The sequence below is a fragment of the Pristis pectinata genome, chromosome 30 (assembly GCF_009764475.1).
Source record: "Pristis pectinata isolate sPriPec2 chromosome 30, sPriPec2.1.pri, whole genome shotgun sequence".
Taxonomy (NCBI): Eukaryota; Metazoa; Chordata; class Chondrichthyes; order Rhinopristiformes; family Pristidae; genus Pristis; species Pristis pectinata.
The window spans coordinates 4,376,755-4,399,041 of record NC_067434.1 but is presented as its reverse complement, the minus strand read 5'-3'; the positions used below and the strand labels follow the sequence as shown (position 1 = coordinate 4,399,041).

The 22,287-nt window shown below is 46.6% G+C and overlaps 1 protein-coding gene across 6 annotated transcripts in view; it reads right to left on the bottom strand.

The window, feature by feature from the left end:
- Window positions 1-22,287, bottom strand: part of LOC127584774 (sorbin and SH3 domain-containing protein 1) — a 345,097-nt gene that overhangs the window by 209,162 nt on the left and 113,648 nt on the right. For 5 of the 6 annotated variants that reach the window (XM_052041712.1, XM_052041726.1, XM_052041714.1 and 2 more), the window contains one exon: window positions 3,484-3,554. The gene's annotated coding sequence lies outside the window, so the exon portion shown is untranslated. Of the gene's footprint in view, window positions 1-3,483; window positions 3,555-4,571; window positions 4,632-22,287 lie in introns of those variants that run through there. The other variant, XM_052041717.1, reaches the window with a different exon arrangement.

Here is a 22,287-nt window from a genome sequence, read left to right as displayed (position 1 = left end):
CCTAACACTGAACGCAATCAGCCACCTCTCTGTCCAATTCCTGGTACATTATTCCTCCTCTACTTCACGCTCTGAAGCTTGCTGGTCTCTTCATCCACAAATTTCCCCACTATGCTTGTGATTCCCAGTTCTGGATAATTTATGAAGACATTAAGCAAAAGGGAAAATAAAGCAGAGTCCTGAGGCACTCTGCCAGTAACATGGACCCAACGCCTGGATCATCACCTTCAGGATCTTCATTAACTAACTACATGTCGCTTGTAAAAACATTTCCACTTTATAGTCAGCTGTTATTTTAGGGGAAGTGATCAAAAGGTCCACTGCCTTACCCATCAAATTCTGTCACGTCTTCAAAAACAGTCAGTAAATTAAGTTAACAAGATCCAACTGACAAGTTTTATTGATCTTATTTCTGTCCAAACACTCCACTGGCCTATCTTTGATAAGATATTCAGTAACTTCACTCTCAGTGGATGTCAAGCTCACTGGCCAGTAAATGTTTAAGCTACAGCTCCTCCCCAGGTTACAGCAGGGTTCTGTTCCTGTGAACTGTTCGTAACCCAGACAGCTCACAAGTCAGGAATGCGGCCACAAACCAAGTTGCAAACCAGCAGAAGATGCCCGCAGCCCCGCAGCAGCCGGCAAATCCATCCCACTGGTCTCCCAAATGCACTTTCGTATGTATGGGCTGTACATTAGTCAGGTGTTTGTAAGCTGGGGAGGACCTGTATCTTTCATGCCTTTTTAAAAGTAGAAAGGAAGAATGTGCCTCTCTCCAGCCTAGATCTCTGGAAGAATTCCAGTCCTCCAGTTCAGTAAGGACTTTCAGATACATCCATCTTTGTTGATATTTCTTTACCTTAAATTTACACAGAGGTTTGCAAACCACACTGGCAGTAATGGCACCCCACATTACAGGGAGGGGTGGGTTTACGTTTCTAGAAAACGGTCCATATCATGAATTTCCATAATGCAAAGCCGTGTCACCTGTGCGTGTGTCAAGAAATGAGAGTTGAAAAAATACATTTTGTTTTTATTTATTCACATTTTTTTCCCACATATATTTCATATGAGCGAATTTTAATTCCAGATTTTTCCCTGATTTTTTGGCAGTGATTTGTGAACTCCGTGAGGGCGAATTTCTGTTACCCAAACTGCCGTAACGCGGGGGTCGCCTGTACTTTACTTCAGACCCCCCTCACATTTCATCACCGGACCAGCTGAGTTACCTGTCACTTTGTCAATGAAATTTTGAGCACTTCAGCAACCTGTGATGGTCCCGTCTGAGCGATGCCACCCCATCACTTGTCTCTCTTCTTCTCTTGTGTAATGAAAGCTTATCTGTTACTTCGATATACCCCTCGAAATGTTGAATTGAATAAAATGCCTTTGGCATTGCGTTGCCATTTCTACTTATTGCACAACTAACAATATCCGCACATCACATGTCTGTGATATGTGGAACGTTCTGGGACATGCTAAGTTTGTGAGGTTGCTATGCCCAATGCAAGCTGACTTTAGTTGCCTGTTCAGGATCCTAGCTAAGCACTGGTGCTCTCCTTTCTATTCTGGTGAATATTCCAGTGATTCTTGAAGGAGGAATGGATGAAGCATCTGAGTACATTTGAATAAATGTGTTCCTTTTAACACTACAAGCTACATTTCTGAGCACAGCTCTGAATTCCTTGTTAACCTATGAGATCAGCTCACAACATCCTGCAGAATCACATGAATCTCCACATCTGCCAGGCCAGTCACAAGGGCTGTAAACAGGAGCTCTTATCCAAATACACAGCTGAACCATCAGTACAGTCTAATGCTCTGCTGACTCAGGGATTGAAACAGTGTGCTTGGCGAAAGCAAGTGCTGAGCAATGGGCCGAGTCTTTATTTCACACAACCCCCTCTCAGGAACAGAGTGTTCATTGGCACCAGCGTGCCAGTAAAATCTAATGGCCTCAGAAGATTTAACACACCAATGTAACAATGCTGGGTTACAAACAGCTTCATATCCTAAAACAGAGTGAGTAGTTTTCTCCTGATATGAGTCAGGACAAAACACCCATGAGGATGTTCAGCAGTAATTATCAGGCTCTTTTTCCAGATATGCTTAGGGCTGAATGCAGTGAATATCTTTAGCCAAAGTGAGTGATCACACTCCCATCCAATGCGGGAGATTGTACCTCAGTGCACAGTTACATTGACCAAGCAGCACATTGTCTACTAGGTGGGGTGATCTCAGTCAGAGACATGGTGTGGGAGGAGTGGGGGGCAAAGGCAGATGAATAGAGGTGACGACCATGTGCTGGACGGAGAGTCAGAAATATTGTACCACCCCTGGTGAACAGCTCCAAATGGTGGTGAAACAGTGAACAAGATAGTAGACTAGAGATACAAGAGACCCCAGATGCCGGAACCTGGAGCTAAAAACAAACTGCTGGAGGAACTCAGCAGGTCAGGCAGCATCTGTGGAGGCAGAGGGATGGTCAATGTTTCAGTTTGGGACCCTACATCAGGACTGAGAGTGAAGGGGGGAAGATGGCTGGAATAAAGAGGTGAGAGGGAGGGGAGGGACAGGGGCCAGTAGGTGACAGGTGGATCAAGGTGAAGAGGGCGAGATGATGGGCAGATAGATCCAGATGGGGGAGGACAACAAATCTACGTAACAGGGTGGGGGGTGGTGGTGAAGGGGTAAAAAAGGTGAATGAAGGGTAAGAGACCCTAGGTGAACAGGTAGGAGTGGGAAAGGCACACAGGGGGTGTGGGTTATCTGAAATTTGAAAGCTCAGTGTTCACACCATTGGGTTGTAGGCTTCCCAGGTGGAATTCGTGCTGAGTTCTTCCATGTTGTCCCTACATTATCTAGTTCCACTTATCATCTGCCAGCCTCTGGCTCTACCTTCCCCTCCCCTCCCCTCCCCTCCCCTCCCCTCCCCTCCCCTCCCCTCCCCTCCCCTCCCCTCCCCTCCCCTCCCCCCACCTGGCTCCATTTGCTCATTTTTTTTCCTTATCTGTTTCTACCTATCACCCACCAGCCCATCCCTCTGTACTCCCCCCTCCCCCTCCGCTACCTGACTTCACCTGCCCATCATCCCCCACCTCACTGGTTCCACCTATCACCTACCAGCCCCTGCCTCACCCCTTCCCACCATCTCTTTACACTGGCTCTCTCCCCTCTACACTCTCGGTCCTGATGCAGAGTCTCAACCCGAAACGTCGACCATCCCTCTGCCTCCACAGATGCTGCCTGACCCACTGAGTTCCTCCAGCTCTTTGCTTTTGGTTCCAAATGAAAGAGTGGGCTGTTCCAAACTATCTGATTGTCTCCTTCATGTGGATGTTTGAGTGGCAGTGCTGTTGATCAGCCTTGCTCCCTCCACACCACTGTCAGTCACATTCACACAAATAATTCTTTAATATTTTGCATGTAGTTGTACAATTATCCCAGTGATTTTTTTTGAGAATCTGGAAATAAATGCCATACCTTTCCAAGGCAAACTGTGTCTCAGTGAGTGAGAAGTCCTTCCAACATTATTCAGAGGCGAACAGTAGATCCTGTAAAATGAAGGTTGGATTTAGTTCACGATCATCAATGACAAGGTTGAACTTTATTCAATGTCCATCCTTCCTTTCCTTCCTAAAGCCCTTGAACACAGCATCATTATCCAACTTCACATTTACTGCCTTCCCTAGTTCTGGTTTAACTCCTGTACCTAACATAGAGAACACCATAGAGTCATAGCCATAGATTCATACAGCACAAAAACAGGCCCTTTGGCCTAACTCATCCCTGCCGACCAAGATGCCCATCTAAGCCATTACCATTTGCCCGTGTTTGGCCCATATTCCTCTAAACCTTTCCTGTGCATGTACCTGTCCAGGTGTGTTTTAAATGTTGTACCTGCCTCAACCATTTCGTCTGGCAGCTCATTCCATATACTGACCACCCTCTGGGTGAAAAGGTTGGTCCTATTATATCTCCCCCTCTCATTTGCCCTCTAGTTCTTGATTCCCCAACCCTGGGAAAAAGTAAATTGATTGGAGTCATGACACATTACATTTCTTCAACCAAAAGACATTATTTAAAATAGTCACCACTTCATCTCCCCACCGGTTTCCCATCCTTCCCCTTTCTCTCTTTTCCAATATCTCCCCATTTTCCTCTACCTTCACTTCCATCATCATCTCTCCACCCACCACCTTCCTCATCCGTCCAATGGGTTCCAAACGACTTAGTGCATTTCCGACTTCCTCACAAGCCTGCATCCAAACTGCTCAAAGATTCATTCTTTTCTTCCTCATCTACATTCAGCTCATAGTCATAAAGTCATAGTTTTACAGAACAGAAGCAGGCTCTTCAGCCCACCGAGTGCCTTCTGACCATCAAGCACCCACTTATACAATCCCTATATATAGGTAGGGTGGTTCTACTGTTTACCTCTGCACAAGGGTCCATTACAGTGGCCAATTAACCTTCCAATCTGCATTGGGGTGTGAGAATGAACCCATGCAGTCACTGGGAGCACATGCAACTTCCACACAGAGAACACCCAAGGTCAAGGTTGAACTCACGTTGCTTTAGCCATGAGCCAGTGGCTCGACCTGCCGCACCATTGTGCTGCCTCGCTTGCGGGCAATGTTCCATGTACGTGTCAGCAACATTCAGCTTTAGAATAATCACCGCTGTGGTACCATGGAGCTACAAATGCAAGAAGGCATCAAGTTGTACTGTGTAGGTCCCACCAGAAACTTTACTAAATTCAACCCATAGATTTTTCTTGTTCACCATTCTCAGATCTGTTCTCAACTTAGTGCTCCAGTCTTCAGTGTTAACCTGGGTGTTGGGAGCATCTATTTACAGGTAAGTTTAGGTAAGGTAAGTACAGTGGGAAGTATTCAAAGCAGAAATAGCAAGAGCTCAAGACCAACATATTCCTCTAAAGAGAAAAGCCAGGGATAACAAATGTGGGGAACTCTGGGTGTCAAGGGATATTGAGGGTTGAATAAAGCCAAAAAAGGAAACGTGTGGCAGGTGGAGACACAAGAGACTGCAGATGCTGGAAATTTGGTGCATCACGCAAAGGGACAGAGGAACTCAACGGGTCAGGCAGCATCCATGGAGGGAAATGGATCGTCGATGTTTCGGGTGGAGGTATGACATGTGACAGGTATTGTGAAGTTTGCCAACTTGCCCTGGATCCCATGGGCTCTCACCTTTTGAACCAGCCTCCCATGTGGGACCTTGTCAAAGGCCTTACCAAAGTCCATGTAAATCACATCCACCGTCCCGCCCTTACAGGGGAGGCTCATCAAGAGTATGAAAAATGTTGGAAGGTGCTTATAAAGAAAATTATGAAGGCAATGCAGGGTCACAAGAATTAATCGGCAGACAGGGCTAAAGAAAATCCAAAAGCATTTATAAGAATATTAAGGGAAAAGAATAACAAGGAAACCAGTAGGGCCCATTAGGGACAACACGGGCAATCTGTGCATGAAACCAAAGGTATAGGTGAGGTCCTCAATGAATATTTTTCATCAGCATTCACAAAGGAAACAGACTTTGTAGTTGGAGAATTCAGTAAAGGGGTAGGTAAAAGTCTAGAGCAGGTCTCCATAAATAAAAAGGAGGTACTTGATGCCTTGGCAGGCTTAAAGGTGGATAAATTCCAGGCCGGATGGAGTTTATCCCAGGCTGCTATGGGAGGCAAGGGAAGAGATTGCTGGGGCTCTGGCTGAGATTTTAAGATCTTTGCTGGCCACAGTGAGATACCAGGTCTGCAGGACAATAAACATTGTCCCCCTTTTCAAAAAAGGCAGCAAGGAAAATCCTGGTAATTACATACCTGTGAGCCTAACGTCAGTAGTAGGGAAGATACTGGAAAAAATTCTGAGGGTGACAATTAATGATCTCTTGGAAAAGCAGGGACTAGTCAGAGACGGTCAACATGGCTTTGTCAAGGGCAGATCCTGTCTGACCAATTTGACTGAAGTCTTTGAAGAGGTAACAAAGTCTATCGATGAGGGCAGGACAGTAGATGTGACTTACCCGGACTTTAGTGAGGCCTTGGACAAGGTCCCACATGGGAGGCTGGTTCAAAAGGTTAGGGCCCACGGGATCTAGGGCAAATTGGCAAACTGGATCCAAAATTGACTTGGCAATAGGAGACAGAGGGGAATGGTAAGAGTGTTGCTTTAGTGATTGGATGCTTGTGACCACTGTTGCCCAGAGGGATTGGTGCTGGGACCTTTGCTGTTTGTAATATCTGTGAATGATTTGGATATGGATGCAAGAGGTGTGATCAGTAAGTCTGCACATGACATGGAGATCGGTGGAGTTGTTGATAGTGTGGGGGTTAGCCTTAGGCTGCAGAGACTTATCGACGTGTTGGTGAAATGGGCTGAAAATTGGCAGATGGAATTCAATCCAGACGAATGTGAGGTATTGCATTTTGGGAATACTAATGAGGCTAGCACATACACCATGAATGGTACGGTCTAAGGGAGTACTGAGGAACAGGGGAACCTTGGTGTACAAGTCCAAAGATTCTTAAAGGTGCAATCAGTGGTAGATAATGTAGTTTGGAAGGCATATGGTCTGCTGGCATTCATTAGTTACAGCATCAAATACAGAAGTAGATAGGCTGTGCTCTGTCTTTATAAAACATTGGTAAGCCCTCAGCTGGAGTACTGTGTGCAGCTTGGCTCACTATGCTATAGGAAGGATGTGATAGCGCTGAAGAGGGTGCAGAGGAGGTTCACCAGGGTGTTGCCTGGGATGGAGTGTTTCAGTAATGAGGACAGACTGGTGAAGCTGGGTCTGTTCTCCGTGGAGTGGAGGAGGTTAAGAGGGGACATGACTGAGGTATGTAATTTATGAGGGGTATAGATAAGGTAGACTTCAGGAAACCTTACCGCATATCAGAGGCAGGTAAAACTAAAGGGCATAGATTTAGGGTAAGGGGGAAGAGCTTTAGAGGGGATCTGAGGTGGACTTTCTTTGCCCAGAGAGCGGTGAGTACCTGGAACACACTGCCTGAGAGAGTGGTGGAAGCAGAGTCACTGACAGCATTGAAGGGTCTAGATGAGGACTTGAAGGGTGTGACCCAAATGCTGGGAGATGCGATTAATACAGAAGGGTGCCCATTGGTCGGCGTGGACACCCTTATGAACGGCCTGTTTCCATGCTGTACGACTCTATGACTCCACATTAATCAGCCTTTGGTATTGGTATTGGTATTGGTTTATTATTGTCACTTGTACCAAGGTACAGTGAAAAACTTGTCTTACAAACCGATCGTACAGGTCAATTCATTACCAATCACATTCATAAAAATAATTCCTTCATATTCTGCATGTAGTCATTCAAGTATCGAGTGTGTGGGAGTGGAAACCTGGAGCTGGAGATTCATTCACACTGGGAAACAGGCAGTAAGAGAGCAAGGTGTGGGGAGCCACGTCAGGTGCCCTGGTGCTGGTCCCACCTGAGAATCACATGCAGTCCGTGTAGTTATTTAACATGAAACAGAATCAACTGTGGCACTTTCACACTGGCACATTATAACAGCCAGTAACTTCGGGAATCCCACACACCAGCTAAAGCTAATCTGAGCTATTTGGTTTTGTGCTCGCTTATCTTAAAGGGGAGATTCTGACTGCCACTGCTGATTGTCATTACTGAGCCTGGACACCACAAGATGGAGCCAGACACAGATGAGGCACCCTTGTTGACAGCAGAAACGAGGTCCTGCATGGTCCTCGTCAGAGATCCAGTGGGATTGGAAGTTCTCAGGGTGGTTTATGTTATAAACTATTCCCTGAAGTATGGTCCAAGAAGGTTAGTGCCCAAGGACAGCAAGCACACCAACCAAGCCCATCTCTCCACAACAATACATCGATCTGGCACATTGCTCCAATGTCACACCTCCAACACCCACCCAACAACCTCTGGCATTGACCAATCCAACTGAACATCCACATAATCACAGCTTACCGGGCCCTAAACAGTCCTCCTAGGCGAGGCAGTGCTTCACACGTGAATCCATCAGTGTCACTTATTGCATCTGGTGCTCCCGGTGCAGACTCCTCTACATCAGTGAGACCCGACGCAGATCAGGGGATCGCTTCGTCAAGCACCTTCGCTCTGTCCGCCACAACAGCCAGGATTTCCCGGTGGTCGGCCGCTTCAATTCCACTTCCCATTCCCACACTGACATGTGTGCTCACGGCCTCCCCTACTGCCAAGCTGAGGCCAGACGCAGATTAGAGGAACAACACTTCATTTTCCGTCTTGGTAGTCTCCAACCTGACGGCATCAATATCAATTTCTCTAACTTCTGGTGACACTTTCCCTCTGTTCCCCCCCCCCCACCCCCTCGTTTTCCCTTATCCCTCTGGCCCCTTTACCCCTTTTCTTTCCCCTCCCCCACCCCCACGACCTTCCTCCCTCTGGTTCCCCATCTCCTTCCATTTATTCCACGTTCCACTGTCCTCTCCTATCGGATTCCATCTTCTTCAGCTCTTTGCCTCTTTCACCTCTCAGCTTCTCACATCATTCCCACATCCCCCCTTCCTCCAGCTACCTACCTAACCCAACCCCCCTCACCTGGACTCACCTATCACCTGCCAGCTCATGCTCCTCTCCCTCCCCCACCCTCTTATTCTGGCTTCTGCCCTCTTTCTTTCCAGTCCTGACGAAGGGTCTCGGCCCAAAGCGTCAACTGTTCATTTCCCTCCATAGATGCTGCCTGACCTGCTGAGTTCCTCCAGCACTTTGTGTGTGTTGATCACAGCTTATGTAGACTTCTGACTATTCAAGCACGCCAGCCTCATCACACATGCCCCTTGCAAACTCCTCTCTGACACACATCACTCTGGCATGCAGAAGAGGGTAGGAGGTGTTTGAGGTACCATGCTTTGAACCGAAGAAAGAGCGTTGGCTTCATGGAGGCACAGACCTGTGGTCCACAGACCCAAAGGTCACAGAGGACGGACATACTTAATCAATATCTCACCTCCCACTTTCCCACTGTCTCCTTTGATGGGTCTAACCGTGCCCCCATGACATGTCTCCTGCCCTCACCCCGAGCACTCTTCTATGCCTTTCTACTCTCCCAGCAGCTCCCAACCTGCACCAGTCCTGGAGTTAGGCCGCCACAAACTGAAGGAGAAGATGTTGCACCCCTCACTCTGACAGTGGCTCAGATACCAGCGCTGGTGGTCTGTAGAGGGTAGTCTGTAGAGGTGTAGAAGGCAGCAAGCCACTCCCCGGAGGGCCGGTGACCAGGGCCAGAGGACAGGCAGCTCCTGCCTGGAGGTGGAAGTGTCCATCATCTCTGCTGCAGAGACTGAGAACTGTGATGGGAAGCTGATATCCTCCCTTCTTGCAGTTGCATTGCAGGACTGGCAACAAATGGGTGACACAGTGGGTCTGCAGGTAGTGTTGCTGCTTCACAGCTCCAGGGACCCAGTTTTGATCCTGACCTTTGGTGTTGTCTGTGTGGTGTTCACAGAGAGTCATAGAGCACTCCAGCACAGAAACAGGCCCTTTGGCCCATCTAGTCCATGCCGACCTGATCTTCTGTCTGGTCCTATCCACCTACACCTGGACAATATCCCTCCAAACCCCTCCCATCCATGCATCGATCCAAACTTCTCTTAAATGTTACAACTGAACCCACATCCACCACTTTCACTGGCAGCTCGTTCCACATTCTCACCACCCTCTGAGTGAAGAAGTTTCCCCTCAGATTCCCCTTAAACATTTCACCTTTCACCCTAAACCTACGTCTTCTAGTCTCACCCAACCTGAGGGGAAAAAGCTTGCATGCATTCACCCTGTCTATACCCCTCATAATTTTGTATACCTCTATAACATCTCCCCTCATTCTCCTGCACTTCAAGGAATAAAGTCCTAATCTATTCAACCTTTCCCTAGAACTCAGGTCCTCAAGTCCCGGCAATATCTGTGTTAATGTTCTCCCTGTAACTGCATGGGTGCACTGGTTTCCTCTCACAACAAAAAGATGTGCTGATTGAAGGGTTAATTGGCTGCTGTAAATTATCCCCAGTGTGGTTGGCTGGTAGGAGAATCAGGGTTAATGAGCATGTAAGAGAATAGATAGTAGAAAAGTCGGTGGGGGAATGGTACTGTGGGGATTAACCTGCAGACATATGCAGACATAGACTTGATGGAACAAATGGCCTCCTCCAACGTCCTAGGGAAATTTGAGAGAAATATGAGAACGACTTGGGGTTTAAATGTGGTCCTTGCCCATGTGTGTCACCTGGCTGTGGGGAAGGTGGCCATCTGTGTGTCTGCACTGGCTGTTGGTCCCCACTTAAGAAGACGATGAATTCCATGTCCCCCACCCTTTGTGGAATCCTCAGTCATATCACAAACACAGCAGTAACCTTTAAACTGTGAGACATGTTATCTGTCCCCCACCACTGTCGAATGACCCATACATCCAAAAGCACCGTGACCTTCACTTCCACAGAGTGAGTGGTCCAGGCTCTGGCTGGCAGCAGTGAATATTTGCTTCAAATTTCTGAGCCTCATTGTTCCCCAGTCAGCGTGGAGGCAGGAGTGTTGCATCTAGAGGGTTGATGGAGAGTAGGTCCTCCAGGCCAAATCCCTTCTCCCTCTCCTCCTTCAACCTCCTCTGACAAGCAGCATCACCCTTTTGGGTCCCCTTCACCTTCCCCTGATCATCGTCCAATTTTTCAGCACAAATATTGCAGCCTTCACTTCAACGTTGACAAAACCTGCCCGTCCCACAGCTCCAAGTACGAGCTCCACACAACAGAACGAACCCTCATTTTAATCCCCAAATATCATCAGGGAATTCCTCATGATTCCCCCTACAGCTGACACCCTGAGCATCACTCTGTGGTCGGACAAGCATCTTCGGTACACTCCAGCGACTTGTATGCAACACTCATGGTCGTAGAGTTATACAGCACAGAAACAGGCCCTTCAGCCCAACCCATCCATGTCGACCAAGGTACCTACCTGAGCTAGTCCCATTTGCCTGCATTTGGCCCATGTCCCTCTAAACCTTTCCTATCCATGTTCCTTTCCAAATGCTTTTTAAATGTTGATTGTACCCACCTCTACCACTTCCTCTGGCAGCTCGTTCCATATACCAAACACCCTCTGTGTGAAAAAGTTGCCCCTTGGGTCCCTTTTAAATCTTTCCCCTCTCACCTTAAACCTGTGCCCTCTAGTTTTAGACTCCCATACCCTGGGGAAAAAAAACTGTGACTGTCCACCTTATACATGCCTCTCATGATTTTATAAACTTCTATAAGGTTCCCCTCAGCCTCCTTCACTCCAGGGAAATCAGTCCCACTGTCCAATCTCTCCTTATAGGTCAGGGCCTCCAGTCCCGGCAGCACCCTTGTGCATCTTTTCTGCTCCCTCTCCAGTTTAATCACAGCCTTCCTACCATAAGGCGGCATTCAGCTCAACACTGCAAACAGCATTTCAATTGTAAATTGCAATTGAAATTGTACACAAGAGACTTTGTAGCACATTTAAAAACTGTGTCACAGTTTATATGCCCATGAGCAGGTCCATAAATATGTCATCACCAGTAAATCCAATCCAGCATAAACCTGCGTATCTTTTTTTTAAAAAAACTTTATTTACAGCACGGTAACAGGCCCTTCCGGCCCAGTATTTTCTGCTTTTGTTGCAATCTATCTTCACTCATCATGCTCCTGTATTCTTTAGGGCTCAGGAGGAGGTGGGCTGTGTGGAGAAAAGATAGTTGCATAGTGGGGTTAAAGGCTGGTTTTTCCGCCTCTGTGTAAAGTAACTCTCAATTTTGAACAGACCAGGTATTGAAAGGACAAGTGCTGTGCCTTCCAACTGAATAATCTTGGCCCAGTGGTTTTATTCTCACAATGGGTTCAGCCATTCATGGCTGAGATCGGTGTGGCACCTGCTCTGTCCAACACTGCAAGAAATTGCAGAGCTGTGAACACAGCCCAGTCTATCATGAAAACCAGCCTCCCCTCCATTGACTCTGTCTACACTTCCCGTTGCCTCGGGAAAGCAGCCAATATTATCAAATACCCCTCCACTCCAGACATTTTCTCTTCTCCCCCCTCCCATCAGGCAGAAGATACAAAAGCTTGGAAACATGTACCACTAGGCTCAAGGACAGCTTCTATCCCACTGTTACAAGAGTCTCGAATGGATCTTTTGTATGATAAAGATGAACTCTTGATCTCTCAATCTACCTCGTCATGGCCCTTGCACCTTATTGTCTACCTGCAAGGCAGTTTCCCTGTAACTGTAACACTATATTCTGCATTCTGTTATTGTTTTTCCTTTTGTATTACCTCGATGTACTGAAGTATGGAACGATTGATGGCATGCAAAACCTCGGTACATATGACAACAATAAACCAATTACTGATAAAAGTTTCTTCAATAAGGGATGTGAATTTGGAATTCTCTGTTCCAAAGGGCTATGAATATACATTCATTGCTTACATTCAACAACAGCTCCACCTTGTATTTACCAAGTGTAACCTTACACTGTCAGGGGTGTCTCAGTGGGGAGAACTCCAGCCCAGAGTCCTATTCCATTGTACACAATAATCTAGGGTGATCCTCCAGTGTCGTGCTGACAGGGTGCAGCACTGTTAAAGGTGACTTACCAAGCTTCTGGGTGGGCATAAAAGAACCCATAAGACCATAAAATATAGGAGCATAATCAGGCCATTCGGCCCATCGTGTCTGTTCTGTCATTCAATCATGGCTGATTTTTTTCAACCCTATTCTCCTGCCTTCTTTCCATAACCCTTAACCCCCGAACCAATCAAGAACCTATCAATCTCTGCTTTAAATACACACAATGACTTGGATTCCACAGCCCTCTGTGGCAATGAATTCCACAGATATACCTGAAGAAATTCCTCCTCGTCTCAGTTCTAAAGGGGTGTTCTTCTATTCTGAGGTTGTGCCCTCAGATCCTAAACTCTCCTACTGATGGAAACATCCTCTCCATGTCCACTCTATCCAGGCCTTTCAGTATTTAGTAGATTTCAATGAAATCCCCCCTCATCCTTTTGAACTCCATTGAGTACAGGCCCAGAGGCATCAAATGCTCCTAATATTGGAATTAGAATTGATTTATTATTGTCACTTGTACCAAGGTACAGTGAAAAACTTGTCTTGTACACCATTCATTTTATCGTACTAGGGAATCGTTCAACAGTCCTATAACAGTGGGATAAAAGCTGTCCTTGAGCCTGCTGGTACGTGTTTTCAGGCTTTCATAGATTAAGCCTTTCATTCCTTGGATTACTCTTGTGAACCTCCTCTGGACCCTCTCCAGGGCCAGCACATCCTTCCTTAGATACGGGCCCCAAAGTTGCTCACAATATTCCATTTGTGGTCTGACCAACGCCTCATAAAGCCTCAGCAGTACATCCTCGCTTTTCTGTCTCAGTCCTCTCGAACTGAATGTTAACATTGAAGTTGCCCTCCTTACTACTGACTCATCCTGCAAGTTAACTTTAAGGGAATCCTGTACTAGTACTTCCAAGTCCCTTTGCACCTCCAATTTCTGAATTCTCTCCCCATTCGGAAAATATTCCTCATCTTTATTCTTTCCACCAAAGTGCATAACCTCATACTTGCCTACCTTGTATTCCATCTGCCGCTTCTTTGCCCACTCTCCCAACCTGTCCAAGTCTCTCTGCAGACTCCCTGCATCCGTAACACTACCTGTCCCTCCACTTATCTTGGTATCATCTGCAATCTTGGCCACAATGTCATCAGTTCCTTCATCCAGGTCATTAATGTGAGAAGTGAAAAGTTGTGGTCCCAACACTGGCCCCTGCAGAACTCCATGAGTCACTGACAGCCAACCTGAAAAGGACCGCTTTGTCCCGACTCTCTGCCTTCTTTCAGTCAGCTAATCTTCTGTCCATGCTAGTACCTAGCCTCTAAGATCATGTGCTCTTATCTTGTTTAGCAGTCTTGTGTGCGGCACCTTGTCAAAGACCTTGTCAAACCCATAACACGACTTCCAAGAAAAGCAGGTGGGATTCTATGCAATTTCCTGGCTAATGTTTGTCTTTCATAGAACATCAGCAAGTAAGTTATCAGATCATTATTACACTGAGGTTCAAGGGGGCTTGTTATGTGTGTATTGTGTTCATTATGATACTGCTTATCAAGTGTGTCAATGACTACAAAGTGCTTTATAGCTCCCGAAGTTGCAAATGCTGTTGAAAAATAAAAGTCTTGCTTTCAGAACCTAACAAAACACATTGAGATTCTTCTTGACAGGATTATAAAACAGAATTTGACACTGAGCAACACTGCAGTACATGAAAACAGATGACCAACTCTTGCTCAGGGGTAGGTATAGAGGAGAACCTCAAAACGCATGGGCAGGCATGGTAGTGTAGCAGTTAACGTAATGTTATTACAGCGCCAGCGACCCAGGTTCAATTCTGGCTGCTGTCTGTAAGGAGTTTGTACGTTCTCCCCGTGTCTGCGTGGGTTTCCTCCGGATGCTCCGGTTTCCTCCCATATTCCAAAGATGTACGGGTTAGGAAGTTGTGGGCATGCTATGTTGGCGCCGGAAACGTGGCGACACTTGCGGGCTGCCCCCAGAACACTCTACGCAAAGATGCATTTCACTGTGTATTTCGATGTACATGTGACTAATAAAAATATCTTATCTGAAGAACAGAGTGCTTTAGAGAGAGAGTTTCTTGAGCTTAAAGTCAAGGTGCCTACTCACAATGGTGGAGCAATTAAATACACAATTGTTTGGGAGGCCAGAGTTGGAGCAGGTGCAGGTCTCTGGAGTAGCTCTGAGCACTTGGATGGTTTTAAGCGTCTAGAACGGTTTTACATCCAGAGGAGATTGCACGAAGAGGGGTGGGTGGAGACATGGAGGAATTTTAAAATTGACTTGAAGTTTAAACTTAACAATGCCGTAATACTGTTGTAAAGTGCAGGGAGGTTGTGCTGGAAGTGTGAAAAAAAAGTGGGTAGGGTGGAACTAGAGTAACACCAGAGAGGGTGCCGAGGAGAGGTGCAAGGATGTTGCCAGAACTGGAGACTTTTAGTTAACAGGAGAGGTTGGCCGGGCTGGGTTGTTTTCTTTGGAACAAGGAGGCTGAGAGGAGATTTAATCAATGTTTAGGAGAGGCCTGAACAGGGTGAATGGGAAGGACATATTTCCTGTAGCAGAGGGGTCAATAACTGGAAGGCACAGATCTGAGCTAACTGGTAAAGGAGTTAAGAGGTGGGGCTGAAATACACTGGCAAAAAGAAGTGGTGGAAGCTGAATCTCTTGTCACATTGTAAAAGTACTTTAACTATAACCTACAGTCTGCAGACTGATGGTTGGGAAATGGGCCGAGACTTGTCTGTCAGCATCTGTGGACGGAAATGAACAGCCGACGTTTCGGGTTGAGAGCCTTCATCAGGAGTCCTGATGAAGGGTCTCGACCCAAAACGTTTGAATGTTCATTTCCCTCCACAGATGCTACCTGACCTGCTGAGTTCCTCCAGCATTTTGTGTGTGTTGCTCCAGATTCCAGCGTCTGCAGAATCTCTTATGTCTCTGGTCTGTGTTGCCTGGTTTGGTCATGATGGTGTGACCTCCTCCTCTGATTCTTTGATCCTGAGGTTAACTGGGAGTTCATGCAGGTAAGCAGCACACGGGTGAAGGGTGAATTGAATGTGCTGTCATCTGGATGTGCTGTGACTGGATAACTCCAGCTTTGCAAAGCAAGGGTGCCTTTCCACTGCACCAGAGGCCTCGCCGAGAGGCAGTGAGGTCCCACGTGAGAACTTCAGCAACATGAGCTGTGGCAAGCTGCTTTTTATCAGTTACAGCTCGGTGTTCAACATCATCATCCCCTCAGTACTAATCAACAAGCTTCACAACCTGGGCCTCTGGACCTCCATCTGCAACTGGATCCTCGACTTCCTTATCAGGAGACCACAGTCAGCGCGGATCGGTGGTAACATCTCCTCCTCAATGCAATCAACACAGGTGCACCTCAAGGATGCGTGCTTAGCCCACTGCTCTACTCTCTCTGCACTCATGACTGTGTGGCTAGGCACTGCTCAAACGCCATCTATAAATTCGCCGATGACACCACTGTTGGCAGAATCTCAGATGGTGACGAGGAGGCGTACAGGAGTGAGATAGATCGGCTGGTTGAGTGGTGTCACAACAACAACCTCGCACTCAACGTCAGCAAGACCAAGGAATTGATTGTGGACTTCAGGGAGGGGAAGTCAGGAGAACACACACCAGTCTTCATTGAGGGGTCAGCGGTGGAAAGGGGGAGAAGCTTCAAGTTCCTGGGAGTTGTCATCTCAGAGGATCTACCCTGAGCCCAACACATTGATGCAATCATGAAGAAGGCACGCCAGCTGCTGTACATCGTTAGGAGTTTGAGGAGTTTCGATATGTCACCAAAGACTCTTGCAAATTTCTACAGATTTACGGTGGAGAGCATTCTGACTGGTTGCATCACCGCCTGGTACAGAGGCTCCAATGTGCAGGATCACAAAAGGCTGCAGAGGGTTGTAGACTCAGCCATCTCCATCACAGGCACAACCCTCTCCGCCATCGAGGACATCTTAAAGAGGCGGTGCCTTAAGAAGGCAGCATCCATCACTAAGGACCCTCACCATCTGGGACATTCCCTCTTCTCGTTACTACCATTGGGGAGGAGGTACATTCGGCCTGAAGACCCACAGTCAACGTTTTAGGAACAGCTTCTTCCCCTCCGCCATCGGATTTCTGAACGGTCCATGAACCCATGAACACAACCTCGTCATTCCTCTTTTGCATTATTTATTTATTTTTTTCGTAACTTACAGTAATTTTTATGTCTTGCACTGTACTGCTGCCGCAAAGCAACAAATTTCGCAACATACGTCAGTGATAATAAACCTGATGCTGATTCAGGCATGTTCGGGCGTGGACGTGGAGGTAGATGGCCTGAGTGCTGAGGTCCAGAGCTTTTCCTGGAATCAAATGTGAGATTAAAATGGGAAATGGTCTGTTTCAGATAGTCACTGGGGCAAGAGATGAAGTCTATCACCAGGGAAAGGTGTCTGTGGTTATTCCAATGTTTAATCACAGGAAATTGTTACTAATTCAGTAAACAACTGAGAGCCAGTATCCCAGGAATTACTTGGCCCAACTCCAAAGACAACTGAGCAGTGTAGTTGAAAATTAGTTTAATTTAGAAGAAAGCAGTTTAGTGCACAACTCCTGGTGTCTCAGGTCTGTTGGGAAATTGGATTCCTGACTTTTGGGCCCGAATTTTGTTTTCCCAGCATCAATTTCCCCACTGAAAAATACCCACAAATGACGTGAACAGGGCAGCATCACAAAAAAAAATTGTCAGGGAGATTCTTAACCTCATTGGTTTAAAAAAAAAGTTGATATAAAGTTATCAACTCATACTGCACGGGAACAGGCCCTTCGGTCCACCATGCCCATGCTGGTCATTAAGTGCCTATCTTTTCTAATTTCATTTTCCAGCATTCAGCTCACAGAACAACTGGGTTTTATTAAACCCCTTTTCCCCATCAATGGAGCTATTTAAGGGCCCAGCACTGAGCAGCATTTGTTATCCTAATTTAACCCTGTGACCTCCTGTGATCTCACCTACAGCCTGCGCGTGCTCGAGCTGTGGAGCTCAGGGTCATGGTCACTCTCAGCTTCCTTGATGCATCTTGATGAGACTAGGAGGGAACGGAGGGGATACCATGGGGGACACAAGATCACAAGACAAAGGAGCAGAAGCAGGCCATTCGGCCCATCGAGTCTGCTCCGTCACTTCACCATGAGCTAAACTATTCTCCCATCTAGCCCCAATTCCCAGCCTTTTGCCCATATCCCTTGATACCCTGACTAATTAGATACCTATCAATCTCCTCCTTAAACACCCCCAATGATCGGGCCTCCACAGCTGTACGTGGCAACGAATTCCATAAATCCATGACCCTCTGGCTAAAGAAATTTCTCGTCATCTCTGTTCTAAATGGGTACCCTCTAATTCTAAGACTGTGCCCTCTAGTCCTGGACTCACCCACCAAGGGAAACAACTTAACCAGAGATAGTGGTGCAAGTGCAGAGAGAGAACAAATGCTGGTGATTCTCTGGCTGCCACTGGATCAACCAGACCTGCTTTCTGATGCATGTGGAGTGGGTTTGGCAAAGAATGTATGGTCATCAGTGTCAGATCTTCAGATGCATTAAGAAGACGAGGAGGAGTGGATTCCATGGGTGATAATCACAAATGATGCAGTTGCTGACTTTGATTAGTGCCTGATGGTAGCAGGACAGATCGGAAGAGTAAAAACAAGGAATTCAGAGCAATGACACAACCACATGCACTTTGAAGAGAAAAGTAGGGTTGGAGCTATCACAATAGTTTACAGGGGTTGTCATTTGAGGTTTAACTTTATAGATTTATGGATTTATAAAGCTGTCCAGCACAGAAAAAGGCCCTAGAGCCCAACTCATCCGTGCCGACCAAGATGCCTGTCTAATCTAATCCCATTTGCCTGCATTTAGCCCACATACTTCTGAACGTTTCCTGTCCATGTACCTGTCCAAATGTCCTTTCAATGTTGTAATTGTACCCGCCTCCACCACCTCCTCCTCCTCCGGCAGCCCGTTCCATATACCACTGCCCTCTCTGTGAAAAATTTACCCTTCAGACCCCCTTTAAATCTTTCCCCTCTCGCCCTAAACCTATGCCTCTAGTTTTAGACTCCCCTGCCATAGGAAAAAGGCTGTGACTATCTACCCTATCTATACACCTCATCATTTTATAACCCTCTATAGGTCACCCCTCATCCTCCTTCACTCCAGGGAAATAAAAACTCCCAGCTTATCCTATCTCTCCCTATAACTTAAACCATCAGTTCAGGGATCCTTGTGAATTTTTATCCACCCTCCCTAGCTTAATCATATCCTTTAATAGCTGGCAACCAGAACAGCACACAATATTCCAAGTGTGGTCTAACCAACGTTTTGTACAACTGAAACATGACACCTTGTACTCAGTGCCACAGATAATGAAGGGAAGTATGCCATATGCCTTCTTCACCAACCTGTCCATCTGTTTTGGCACTTTCAGGGAACCCTATACGTGTACCCCTAGGACTCTCTGTTCTATAACACTTCCCAGGGTCCTGACATTCACTGTGTGAATGTGCCTTTAACTTCCCAATATGTGTCACTTCATACTTGTCTGAGTTAAATTCCATCTTCCATTTCTTTGCCCACTTTCCCAGTTGATCTAGATCCTGTTGGAACCCTAGACAACCTTCTTCACTGTCCACTCTACCACCAACTTTGGTATCATCTGCAAACTTACTAACTGTGCCACCTACATTCTCGTCCAAATCATTAATATCTTTGACAAACAACAGCACCGATCCCTGCTGCCCACCAATGGTCACTGGCCTCTAATCTGATAAACAACCCTCCACTACAACCCTCTGCCTCCTACCACCAAGCCAATATTGTATCCATTAGACTAGTTCATCCTGTATCCCATGACCTTCTGAGCAAGCCTGCCATGTGGACCCCTGCCAAAGGTCTTGCTAAAGTCCATGTAGACAACATCTACTGTTCTGCCTCATTAATCCTGTCGATCAGCTCATAGAGTCATAGAGTCATGTACAGCACAGAATCAGGCCTTTCAGCCCAACTAGCTAACCAAGATGCTCTCCTCAGTTAGTCCCATTTGCTCATGTTTGACCCATATCCCTCTTCTAAAACCTCAATCCAATTCACAAGACATGATTTCCCACCAACAAAGCCAGGCTGACTATCCCTAAGCAGTTCTTGTTTTTCCAAATGCAAATAAATCCTGTCCCTTAGAATATCTTCCAGTAATGGTCGCGTAGCGGTTAGCGCGACGCTATTACAGCGCCAGCGATCGGGGTTCAATTCCCGTCGCTGTCTGTAAGGAGTTTGTACGTTCTCCCGTGTCTGTGTGGGTTTCCTCCCGGTAATCGGGTTTCCTCCCACATTGCAAAGACATACAGGTAGGTTAATTTGGGTTTAAAATGGGCGGCGCGGACTCGTTGGGCCGGAAGGGCCTGTTACCACGCTGTAAATAAAATTAAAATAAAATTAAATAACTTCCCCCACCACTGATATAAGGTTCACTGTCCTGTAGTTCACTGGCTTCTCCTACTGAGGAGAGTCTGAGCAAGTTAGGGGTTTCCTCCTTGGAGAGACGGAGGCTGAGAGGAAACTTGACTGAGGTACATACAGTCGATCATAAGAGGCATAGACAGAGTGGACAGCTAGCATCTTTTCCCCAGGGCGGTAATGGCCAATACCAAAGATCACCTGTTTAAGGTGCGTGGAGGAAATTTCAGGGGGGATGTCAGAAGTAGGTTTTTTACACAGAGAGTGGTGGGTGCCTGAAATGCACTGCTGGGCAGGGTGACAGGGACAGATACGATAGGGCCATTTAAGAGACTCTTAGATAGGCACATGGATGAAAGAAAAATAGAAGGCTATGGGAGGTGAAGTAGAGAGGGGGACAGATAGAATGTGGATAAGGTTTATACAGGTCGGCACAACCCTGTGGGCCAAAGGGCCCGTACTGTGCTGTACTGTTCTATGTTCTATATAACAATATCAGTGGAAAAGCGAAGCTGGGTGGTTGGGGTTTAGTGGGAAAAGACTGCGCGGAGCAAGAGATTAGGGTTAGGGTCGGAGTCATGACAAGGTTAGCATACTGTGGACTTGAGGGGAAGATCTGGAGATCAACAGCTGGAAGCTCTGGTAAACTGGGGGAAAAGGAGGGAGCAGGAGGTCAACGGACTTTTGGGCTGAGGGACTCGAGGGACATTGGAATATTATAAAAAATGGACTTGATCTAATAATTTAGCCATGATCATGGTGAAGTTAGAGTCAACATTAACGCCACTTCCCAACCATATTCCCATATCTCTTGAGTCCCTTAGTGCCCAAAATTCTGTTGGCTTACAGAACATCAGAGCTGGCTTCAGGATCTGTTCACTCTGCTCCTGCTCCAGTTTCTAAGGTTATTTCCAATAATCTGGCAATGAGATTTTACCTTTCATTCTGATCGTGCTATGGCCCTGATGTGTACAATGTGCTCAGTCTCCAGCAGCATTTCCCAAATTCAAGACCTCTCTGCCTAGGAGGACAGGAGTACCTGCTGCCACCGCTTGTAAATTCTCTTCCAAGCTGTACGGTATCCCTGAAGGCAGATCACCACTGCTTCACACCTAAGGGCCAAAATGCTGAAACTCCCAACTCAACAGCACAGTGCAAGTACCTTCACACACAGTGGGTCAAGGAGGCAGCAGCTCACCTCCACCACCTTCTCAAGGAGAATCAGGGATGTTCAATAAAGCCACTCCATGATTGAATTAAAAAGGTACATCTAATTTAGAATGAAAATGCATCTGGGTATTAACCAACTATGTGTTTGTGTCTGTAAATTAATCTACAGAATGCATTAGACAAAAACAATTCTATAGTCCCCAAAACAGTGGAAAAATCTTGAACAAGTGTGAGATAATAAACACAAAATGTAACTTCTTTTGCTTTCCATAAACCAATATCCTTGGTTTCAGTTACATCCCAATCATTCCAGCCCTGCCTGTGTTAGTCCTAGGTCTTCCTGGTCAAAAATACTCCACTTTCATCTCTGGGAGACAAGCTGGCAGGCAGAAGGTGTAAAGTTGTTCAAACAACAGACCTCCAGCTGTGTTCTTAAATAAAAGTTTCTCATTGCAACCCAACAAGTGAAGATTGTTCGTTAGAGGGGCATCTACCTTTGGAACTTAAAGTTTTCACTTTTGGATATAATCTAACTATACAAGTGCTCTCTCACCCCCAACAGGGGTTCTGATGATGCACTGAGCTGCTCCTGTGTGTGGACTCCTCCCATGACCCACCACCAACACTCCAGCCTGCAGGAGATCCTTAAGCACCCATTCTCAGCAGGCCTGTCTAATGAGACAGTTTTACACAAATACTGTACATCCTAGTCCAAGAGAGAATGCTGGTGAGAACTCAAAGTAGTGTACGCCACCAAATCCACGATTGAAACAATGGGCAATGTCTTCCATGAGAAAAAGCAAGGTATTACCTGCACAATGTTTCTTCCAACAGCCGTAACCACAAACCACCCTCTGGTTAAACAGTGTCAGATGACTTTGCTCTGACGAGCCCCACATTGAATGTTGGCCTGCCCAGGTTTTGGAGCTTCACTAGATTAGTCT